Source organism: Carcharodon carcharias, chromosome 30, assembly GCF_017639515.1.
Source record: "Carcharodon carcharias isolate sCarCar2 chromosome 30, sCarCar2.pri, whole genome shotgun sequence".
NCBI lineage: Eukaryota > Metazoa > Chordata > Chondrichthyes > Lamniformes > Lamnidae > Carcharodon > Carcharodon carcharias.
Genome location: NC_054496.1, coordinates 35639542 through 35651316, shown reverse-complemented (window position 1 = coordinate 35651316; position 11775 = coordinate 35639542).

The window sequence follows — 11775 nt, the reverse complement described above, 5'->3', positions numbered from 1 at the left end:
AGTTTTTGTGGCTCATGGACTAGAACATCTAGATCCTGCTGCACCTCAGAATTAAGCAGCCATTTTCCATTTAAGTCATACTCTGCTTTTTTGTTCTTCCTGCCAAAGTGAACAACATCACACATCCCACTTTAAACTCCATTAGTCAGATCTTTGCCCACTCACTCAACCTTTCTATATCCATCAAGAACCTCCTTATGTCCTCTTCACAAAATACTTTCCTACCTATCTTTGTGTCATCTGCAAATGGAGCTACCAGCCTTCACTCCCCTCATCTAAGTCATTGATGTAAATTGTAAAAAGTTGAGGCCTCAGCACAGGCCCCTGTGGGTCTCCACTTGTTCACATCCTGCCAGAGGGAATGTGAGGCGTGCCAAGTCAACATGCCCCGACATCAGAAGAATCATTATTACCTCACAAGGTACCCACATATCCAATAAACATTTGATGGTCCAGAACTTGAGTATTGCTGAAAAAAAGAGACATTTTTTATGAAAGCTTTTTATCTTGCACTCATCAGGACAATTTGCAAGAATGGCAATATAAGGAAAACAACAAATTTATACTATGTGAGCAGAGAGTGCTGATTGGTTGGCAAGTAGACTCTGAGGGTAGAGATGCTGCCATGCAGAATGCACCAGTTGATGGTGACTTACAGTTAACTGCTTAGCATTGTTTGAAATGTAAACTAGGCAGCTTGGCTCTGATTGATCAACACAATGCCCTGAGGAATGAACGAGTGAATGGCTGTCACTTATTTTATTCAGTTAAACAGGCGCAGTGTGTGTACAGGTTATTTCTGTCTGCAACGAGCAGGTCCCTGTGCATAAATCTACGCTTCCAGTACACATCAATGGGCCACACTGCGAGGCTGCCTGGCAATCTTAAATTTATTGTCAGCATAATTCTTAGCACACTGAGGATTATTTAGCAAATGTTGTCCAATCGCGAATCATATCTAATGTTGGACATTTTGTTTTGTGTTTTGTACGCATGGGCTGGTTGGATACAGCCTGTACCTTGCCCGTTGTGAACAGTAAATGGGACATGATGTTTGATATGATCCGCCAGGCTTTGGGATATATGGCCTACATACCTAGCATCACACTGGCACTGAAACTCATATACCACATTACTCATTTGTGTGATAGGCAGAACGTCTTTTTGGCTTGATGGCAGCATCTTATTAGTGGCCACTAGCACTCGTGTTGCTATTGCATAGTAGCAGTGTGAAACAGCTAGCTTCACCTGCTGCTCAAATTTTGAGACACCCTGCCCTTCTAGGGAGTCTGAGCTAGACTGGGCGCTTTTCACAGCCAAAGGAGACAGTCTTAGGCCTGTTCATGAGTTTGTGTAATATATAGCGTGAAATAATCTGATCAGGATAGCCATTACCCTGCAGGATGCCTTTGATGAGCCCTATTTAAGTGTCAAGCTTGCATGATCAGCAAATGGCTTGGGCCCTATTTTAAACGTCAAATAATGCTTGGCAGTTAAATGTCAATCACCATAAACTGGTGCATTCTCCATGGCAATGCCTCAACCAATCAGAGTCCACTTGACAAACAATAAGCACTCTGTTCTCATAAAGTATAAATTTGTTGTTTCCCTTTCATTGCCATTCTTGCAAATTGACCTGACGAGAGCAAGGCGAAAAGCTTTGACAAAAAAAGTCTCTTTTTTCAGCAGTATATCCAATAATTAGAATTCTAACCGATCTCTTCAGCATCCATGGGATGATTTCTTGGTTGTGACGATTTCACCAAATTCCCCATTATCCATCAGTCCCATGATACATCCAGCGCAGTCACTGGGTGGAATTTTATCCCGGCAGCATTTTACAGCCCCACCCGGACCATGACAGGGCTGTAAAATTCTGCCCACTGAGTTCAATCTTCAGCCTATTTGAGGCACCGTAAGAAGTGGTTTCGGACAATGGAGCCCAATATTCTGGAAAACCGTTCAAGGTGATGTGTGAAAAGTGGGGAGTTGACCATGTTACCTCATCTCCCAGACTACCCCAGGCCCAATAACATGGCCGAATGGATGGTCTGCACTGTAAAGTCTTTAATTATAAAATGTTGATCAAATCTTCCAGCACAGGACGAGGCCATTGTGCCCATTGCGCTTTTGCTGGCTCTTTGAAAGAGGGACACAATTCATCCCATCCCCTCACTCCTTCCCTGTAGCCCTGCAAATTTTTCCTTTTTAAATAAATATCCACGTCCTATTTGAAAGTGAATTATTAAATAATACTAAATCTTCTTCCATCACCCTTTCAGGCAATCATCATAACTCCCTGTGAAAAAGAGACTTTCTCCCCATCTTCCCCCCAGCATTTTTGACAATTGTTTTAAATGGAGTTGAAAGTTGTATTGGTGACTTCCTGATTCTGGTTGTGAACCTTGCCTGATGTTTGGGGAAGGACCGTACAGATTCACAATGACAAAAGGCCAATTACTGACCTACAGCTGGAGACTGAAAGGTCACCTTTAATGGTCAGAATCACAATGTCAGACCACAGAGCAAGATAGGATCAGACAGCACAGGAGGAAGTTATTTGGCCCATTGTGTCTGTGATGGCTCTTTACAACAATGAGCTGCAGTTCCATTACTTTAGAATGAACCAATATAAAAATATCCATAACATTCAGGAGACTGGAGGACCCTCCCTAGCCAATAAAAAATCAAAGCAGCAAGTTTGTACAAAGTGACCTGTAAAAACTCCACTGGACATAGCTTTGTAATGTAAACTCGGTTTCTAATTGTTGGCTTGTATGCAATGCTGAAAAATTGTATTCACTTAAAGAATGTAAAACATTATTTTTATTGGATCGTCTAATGATTCCCATAGAGTCTGATAACTTTAAAAAAAGATATGAACTTCCCAGTAACCAACACAAAGAATCACATGACAAGATTCCGTGTTTGAAATCCTTTGTTGTAACAAACACCGAAATCAACCCAGACTAAACACTACTGAATAGGAAACTAATATTCCAAACTAGAGAAAAGGTATTCGCCATTAACTTTTTAACACAGCCAAAAACACCACACCACATTTATACATTACATGGCTCTCTCAGCAAAAATATAGTCTTGTTTATAAAACACCAAATCCTTCCTGGGTTTAACAAGATATTTCTCCCTGCCCAAGATTTCATTGAAGTCACGTTGCTAGGTCTCCAGGCAGATTTCACAGGAGGTCACATCCCCCTCTCCAAATTACTCTATTTTATCTTGAATTAAAGCAGGCAGTTTAAAACATAATAAAGAAAGAAACGAGACCCAAACAAACCAACAAAAAAAACAAAATGAAGACAGAGGGTCTGATCTAAAAGTGTTGTCCTCAGTGCTGAGTCCAGAAGGCTGTCGAGTGTCCAGTCGAAAGATGACGTGCTGTTCCTCGAGCTTGTGTTGAGCTTCATTGGAAAACTGTAGCAGGCCAAGGACAGAACGGTCAGAGTGGGAGCAAGGTGGAGAATTGAAATGACCAGCAACAGGAAGATCAGGGTGATAATTGTGGACTGAATGGAGGTGTCCGCAAAGCGGTCACCCAGTCTGCATTTGAACTCCCCAATGTAGAGGGGACAACAAAGGGAGCAGTGAATACCATATACTATATTGGAAGTAAAGGAAATCGGTGTGTGAAGCCTTTTCCACTTTAAGTTCTTAACTTTTTCCTCATTTTGTTTTTAATGTCTGTCCTTATCCACAAAACTCAGGAGATCAGGGTGATCGAGACACATTTCACGTCAATTGATGAGTGCAGGCTAATAGAAAAGCAAAGTTAAACCTCGTTCTGCTGCAATGCTTCCCCTGTCTGAGGAGGGAATGATAAAGATTAGGAACATTGGAACAAGAGGAGGTGGTTTTCCCTCCCACCATTCAGTTAGATCACAGCTGATTGGTCCCTCACCGCCATTTACCCACCTTAGCTCCAGATCCCTTGAAATCATTCCTCACCAAAAATCTCTCAATCTCAGTCTTGTTATCTGCAGTTGTCCCAGCATCCACAGCCTTTTGGGGGTAAATTCCAGGTTTCTTTGTGTGAAAAGTTGTTTCTTGATTTCCCTCCTAAATGACTGAGCTCAATATGTTCCCTCATTCTTCATTCCCCCAACAGAGGAAATAGTTTCTCCGTATTGAACTCTTCAATCCTTTTAACATTCTAAACACCTCAAACAGATCATTGCTCAATCTTCTAAACTCAATGGAATACAAGCCAAGCTTATAGAACCTCTCCTCAGAATTTAACCCTCGAAGCACCATTTTCATTCTGGTGAATCTACCCGGCACTTCCTGAGCTGAGTGCCCAAAACTGAATATAATATCCAGATGGGGTTTGACCAAGATTCAATACAACTGAAGCAGAAATTCATTCCTTTACAATCCAGCTTCCTTGAGGTAAGGGTCAACACTCCATTCATCGTTTTTTTATTGCTACCTTTACCTGACCACCAGCTTTTAATGATTTGTGTCCTTGGACTCTCAAACCACTTTGTCCCTCTCCAGTTCCTGGTTTCTAACCATTTAGAACATTTTGGAATTTATTTTTTCAAGTCCGAAATGGATGACCTCACTCTCATCCACATCAAACTCCATCTGCCAAGGTTTTGCTCTCTTACTTCATCTTTCAATGTCTCTTTACCACTCCTCGCTCCCATCTGCACCAATTCCTATTCTCCTAATTCAGTGTCATGTACAAGCTGAACACACAACTCTATCCTGATCCAACTCACTATAAAAATGGTGAAGGTTGAACTACAGTGCAGATTCCTGTGAAACACCCCTTGTCACATCCTGTCAATCTGAGACCAGACACTGTATCCCCACTCTCTGTTTCCTACCTCACAACCAATTTCCAAATCACATCTAAAGCTTCCCTCCAATTCCATCTGCTCTTATTATTGTCAATAATCTTTCGTTTGGCACCTTAATATGTTCACTCTGGAATTCCATATCTCTAACACCCATATACACCAGCACTTTTCCAGCATTTCTGTTTTTCTTTCAGATTTCCAGCCTCAGCAGTATTTTTGATTTTCTCCATATAAACCCCTCTGTCTACTTTATTACAGACCTCCTCAGGATGTTCACACTGGTGGCACAATGGTTGCTGGAATGGGTGACTGCTGCACCCCAGCAGTCAGCTCCACCTAACCCACCTGAAGGACAACCTAGGGCTGTGGAGGGTCGTGAGGAAGGGGAAGGTTCTGAGAGCATCTCAGACCCTCATCTCCTAACTCCCTGCCCCTCCACCAGAGCACTCATGTGCGGTACTTGTCCCAGTGACAATGGCTGCCCCTGTGGAAATGCAGAGGCCGCAGTCTGAATGGGTCCCCAATGGGTAACGGGTCCGTGCTCGATGTAACAGGTCACCACACTCCTCAATGTCCTACAGCACGAGAGGTGAGCAGCCTCCTCCACCTCCTCTGAGGCAACTTGTCCTCAATCACTTCATTAATATCACACTTACACAAGTTGTAAACACACATATCTATTGCAACGAATGTTTGAGTCTGTTTTTGCACCCTCAGTGAGAATGTTAACAGAATGAACGCGGTCCTTACCATTGGCACTGAAGACTGCATTCTGAAATCCAGCTCTCATTGACACCATCAGGAGCCAGGGTGTGCCCATGCATGTCCGGCAGTGGAAGGCAGTTTCCTTCTTCAGACCTTCAGATAAGGCTGTAATACACCAAGGGTTGTGGATTGAGATGCTCCTTGCAGCATTTCTTGTCCATCAATGATTGACTTTAAGGGAGGATCAATGATCAGACTCAAAGATCAGATGGAGTTTATCAGGTGGACTTCAACCATGAGTGCTGTGTTGAAGACAGTCATCCAGACGTGACTGTTACACACTGACTAAAGATGATTCCCCACATGTCAAGATGCCGTGTATGTTCCAGGGAAGGATGTTTGTGTGGTTTCTCCAATACACTTGAAGCCTTTGTCTTCTCGGTGGTAGAGGCTGTGGGTTCACAGGGAGCCGAGGGGTTTGGCAGCACTGCATGTTGCAGATGTCACACACTCCTCACACTGGACACCGGTAGTGGATGGATAATGTGGAAGGTAGTTGGAGGAGTGGTGAAACGGTCTGTGCGGCATCACCCTGCTCAATGTGTAGTCACTGCAGTTCTGTTCACATATACAATCATATTTTACTGATGAACATTCCCAGAGAGGAGTCACATCTGCTCAAAGTGCACGTTGAGAAATTGGGTAAGTGCTAACCATGATTGTGTATTTTTGTGAATGGTGGACTTTATGAGATGTTAATGTTTTAAACTGCCTGTACAAAGCAAATCTGTCTGTATCACAAGAGATGCTTCCAACTGAAACAATCCCATCAAATTAACAGGGAATCAAGTACATGTTTAAGTTTTAAACTTGGACACATTCCCTCTGTAGGAGCTTGTTGGATTATTTTTAATGGTGAAACACAGCAGATTATTTGATAATGGAGTGTGGATTGGAGCAGCATTTTCAATAAGAGGCCGAATTCTTCATGTTGCCCCTTCCTGGTTGTGTCAGCTGGTGGACTTTCTGCTGCCAGACACTGCCCTCTGCCTCCAGCTTATGGGCTCCCTGATCTCACTCAGAAACAGGCAGATGTTGTGATTTCAATCACTACAAAACAGAATTGGCAGTGGAGCTGGATCCATTTTCCTGAAAACAATGCAGCTGTTTCTGCAGGTTGCACTGCACATGGACAACTGGCTAATAGGAACCATTTTAGAAAATAAACTAGGTTAAACTAAACCAAGTACTTTGTATGATATTTATACAGTTAATGGATAAACATTTTAAGTTGCAAAATGCATTTCAGAAAGAGCTGTAACAGCTCAGACTAATATTAAAATAGTGCCTGTTGCGATGTGCAAAGCTTGTTTAGTTTGCTGACATTTTATAATTAAAGACTTTAGAGTGCAGACCATCCATTCGGCCATGTTATTGGGCCTGGGGTAGTCTGGGTGATGAGGTAATATGGTCAACTCCCCACTTTTCACACATCACCTTGAACGGTTTTCCAGAATATTGGGCTCCATTGTCCGAAACCACTTCTTACGGTGCCTCAAATAGGCTGAAGATTGAACTCAATGGGCAGAAAATTTCGGCTCTGTTACGGCCATAAAAGTGCCCATCCAGGTACTTTTTAAAGGATGTGAGGCAACCCGCCTCCACCACCCTCCCAGGCAGCACATTCCAGACCGTCACCACCCTCTGGGTAAAAAAGTTTTTCCTCACATCCCCCCTAAACCTCCTGCCCCTCACCTTGAACTTGTGTCCCCTCGTGACTGACCCTTCAGCTGTGGGGAACAGCTGCTCCCTATCCACCCTGTCCATGTCCCTCATAATCTTGTACACCTCAATCAGGTCGCCCCTCAGTCTTCTCTGCTACAACGAAAGCAACCCAAGTCTATCCAGCCTCTCTTCATAGCTTAAATGTTTCATCTCAGGCAACATCCTGGTGAATCTCCTCTGTACCCCCTCCAGTGCAATCACATCCTTCGTATAATGTGGCGATTAGAACTGCACACAGTATAATGTGGCCTCAACAAGGTTCTATACAATTCCAACATGAAATCCCTACTTTTGTAATCTATGTCACGATTGATAAAGGCAAGTGTCCCATATGCCTTTTTCACCACCCCACTAACATGCCCCTCCACCTTCAGAGATCTATGGAGACACACACCAAGGTCCCTTTGTTCCTCAGAACTTCCTAGTGTCATGCTGTTCATTGAATACTTCCTTGTCAAATTACTCCATCCAAAGTGTATAACCTCACACTTTTCAGGGTGAAATTCCATCTGCCACTTATCTGCCCATTTGACCATCCTGTCTATATCTTCCTGTAGCCTAAGACCCTCAACCTCACTGTTAACCACCTGGCCGATCTTGTCACCATTTCCCACTTCTGTCTGCTTTCTGTCCCATAGCCAGTGTCATATCCACAAAGTCACTGTCCCTTTAATCTATGGGTTTCACTTTCCTAACATGTGACAATTGAAAGTCCATTTACATAACATGAACCAGACTGAGCTCATCAACCCTCTCCATTACTTCCTCAAAGAACTCCAAGTTGGTCAGACACGATTTCCCATGAACATACCTGAGCTGCTGGTCATTTACTAACTCATGGGGTAGAATTTCCTGGGTGACGAGCGGGTGTGTCGGGCCCCACACATCAGCATTTAAAATGGCGCGTGGTGACGCCGGGTGAGAGTGCCGATGTCACCATGCGCCATCGCGATATTTAGCTGGGTGGGTGCGCGATGAAGTGCGACATTCGTCTGCCATTAATTAAAGGGCTTGTTAAGGCCCTTAACTCGACAATCGATGCCGATTTTGAGGTGCCCGTGTGATCTTCGGCTCGGTGCATGGGCACAACGGGCAGGCGGGTAAGTGACTTTTTAATGAAGCTCATCCATGGGTGGGATATGTGGGCTCAGTGGGGTTGTCAATGTTTTATGTGAAGCATTTATTGCAGCAAGTTTTTTAAACTTGCCTGTGTGATCTGTAGCAGCTCAGAACCAATTCCAGCAGCTTTCTCTGTACTTTGAAGCTTCAGCTCAGCACTCTTCAGTCAGGAACCTTTATTGGGCCTCCAGCTTTCCAGAGGCCTCCATTTAGCCTGGGTATGGATTCTGACATCTCCACTGGAGGCAGCTCCTCTGAGGAGGAAGGGAGGTATAGAATAAGGAGGAGGCCAGGAGTGGACAATCAGCCTCCAGGGGAGCCACCTTTGGGAGGCCTGGCACAGGCACAAGGGGCGCAGGGCCAAGAGGTTGTCCAAGGTAGAAGGGGCCGCAGAAGATGCCACTATCCTGTTGCCAGGATATACAGGCGGCAAAGCAGATACCTCAATTTGACTGAGGTGCAGTGCCGACGGAGGCTCCGACTGTCAAGGGAAACAGTCAACAGCATCTGTCAGATGCTGGGCCCTGAGATCTCCCCTAACTGTGTGGGTAGAAACCCCATGCCAGCGGTTCTGAAGGTCACAGTTGCCCTCCACCTCTATGCCTCTGGCTCCTTCCAGGGCTCGGTGGGTGATCTTTGTGGTGTCTCCCAAGCAGCTGTCCACACTTGTGTCAAGCAGGTTACAGACGCTCTGTTCAGATGGGCATTGACCTTCATCCACTTCCGCTGTGACCAGGCAAGTCAGACACAGTGAGCCAGAGGCTTCGTGGCCATTGCTGGCTTCCCCCGCATCCAGGGCGCTATAGACTGTACACATGTGGCCATCAAGGCGCCAGCAGGTGAGCCTAGTCCCCTGCAGTCCTCGGGCTGCTGGCGCCATCGGCGCTCTCTGCCTGTGCCATCTCCTCCAGCAATTGTGAAGTGCCCTTTCCACTGTGCTCCGGGACACTAGCTGATGTTACATTCCCCACTGATGTGATAGTCGCTGTGCTGGTGCCTGCCTCACTGAAATGGTGTGACACTCGTGACAATTGATACCCCTCAGTGTGGAAGGGGGCATCTGGACGTCCTCATTGCGGCCATGCTCTGATGATGCTGAAATTAACAAGGACAGTGGATCAGTTAGCGTTCAGTCAGTAACACAATTCATCCCTTTACCCCCAGGCTCATAATGCGTTCCACCTTCAAAAACCAAAGGAGACGGACATTGGTTGGGTGGTAAGTAGTCAGGAGGAGGCCCAAACATTACAGGCGCATACAGACAGGCTGGTCAGATGGCCTAAGGAATGCCATATGGAATGTTATGTGGATAAGTGTGAGGTTATGCACTTGGGCAGGACAAACAAGGTACAGGAATACAGAGAAATGATAGGACCGTGGAAAGTAAAGAAGGTTACAGGGACCTTGCTGGGCAGACCCGTTAAGGTAGCAGAACAGGAACATGGTGCAGGGAGAATCCATCTTCTCATCAACCACTAAGCCTGATGTAAGCATGGTCACTATCTGCTTGACCACCCAGCTCACACCAAATGCCCAATGCAGTAACGACACTAAGACATGGAAGGGGGTGGCCTCAAAGGCTAAGGCCACCTGCTGGGTTAAATGGCCAAGGCCAACATGGTCCTCACCCTTCCAGAGCGCAACAAATCATTGAAGTGCTTGTGACACTGGATCCATGTTCACTGCACAACATCCCTGGAAGTGACCACCTCCGCCACCTCCTGCCAGACCTGCTTCATCACGTGGGGGGGCCCACCTCCTCCCATCCTGGGGAAACAGGACCTCTCGCCGTGCTGCCACCTCCTCAACAAGGTCAGCAAGGCAGTCATCAGAGAAGTGAGGGGCACATTGACCCCCTGCTGGCCTACCCTGCAGCCTGCCCTGCTCCTGGCCCACACCCTGCATCCTGCCCTCCTCCTCTGGCCTTCCCCCTACCACATCCTGCTGTGCAGACCCCCTGCAGTACAACCTGGAGCTGGCCGTGGTGATCAGCCTAAAGGAGGCTGCCTGGCGTTATTTTATACAGACTGCCGGTTCCCCATTGGAACCAGCGGTCTGGACACGCCCGCAGCAATTTTAAAAGTCCCGCTCTCCACGAGAGTGTGAAATGCGCTGGGTGGGCCTTAATTGGCCACCGCCCCGTGAAAAATGGCAGCGCTGCCCATAATTGCTTCAGCTCCGCCCACCCGCTGAACGGAAAATTCAGCCCATGTTTTCCAAGCCACATTTTAAGTTGTCACAGACTTTAGTCCATATACATAACCTGAACCAGACTGAGCTCATCAACCCTCTCCATTACTTCCTCAAAGAACTCCAAGTTGGTCAGACACGATTTCCCATGAACATACCTGTGCTGCTGCTCATTTATTAACTCATGTTTTCCAAGCCACATTTTAAGTGGTTGCAGATTTTAGAAGTTAGAAGATTCCCCCAATGTTTCACTGATGTGAGACTGGCTGGTTTATAGTTACAGGTTTTATCCATGTCTTCTTTTTTAAACCGGATGGAACATTAACAACCCTCCAGTTCTCTGGCATCATCCCCATATCAAAGGAGGATTGAAAGGTTATGGTCAGTGTGTCCACTATTTCCACCATTCCTTCCCTCAGTGACCCTCACACATCCCATCCAGACCGGGTAAATGTTCTACTTTATTGTGGTATAAAAATTGTTGGATTGGAAGGGGTTAACTGAACTTGTTTGTTCAGTGACTGTAATTAATGTCACGCTCCATGGATCCTAATTGTGTCACTGGAGGGTTTCCCTCTTCTGTTAAAAGGGAATCCTTTCAATGTGTTATCCCATAATGTCAGTGGGAACATCACCACCGGCACTGACAGGGATCAGCGGCTCCAGAGAGAGGGAGAGGAGGGATCGGAATCTGAGAACAATGGATTGGAATGTTACAACAATGGATCAGAACCTGAGAACAATGGATTGGAATGTTACAACAATGGAAAAGAATCTGAGAACAATGGATCGGAGTTTAACCGATGGGCTTGGCTGGCTTTCTAATAATTCTGATTGGATGACATTATCATGGCGAGTTTATGGGCTACTTCTGGTTATTCAAGCAGGTTACTACCCCATCCTCGCTCTTGTTGGTGTCCCTGGTAAGTCTCTGCCTCCAGCTATTAATCCTATAAACCGTGTTTAGCTGCCTTAATGTTCTTGTCATGTAAATTTTGGGAAGACCAAAGCCATTGGTTTCAGTTCCAGTCACAATCTCCATTCCATATCCAATGGAAACTGAGACAATGTCCCCCAGACACTGTATCTCAGCTGGGTCTGCTAGTGCTGTACTGGAGTGAGTGACCACTTCCACAGGGGACAGAATGGGTTT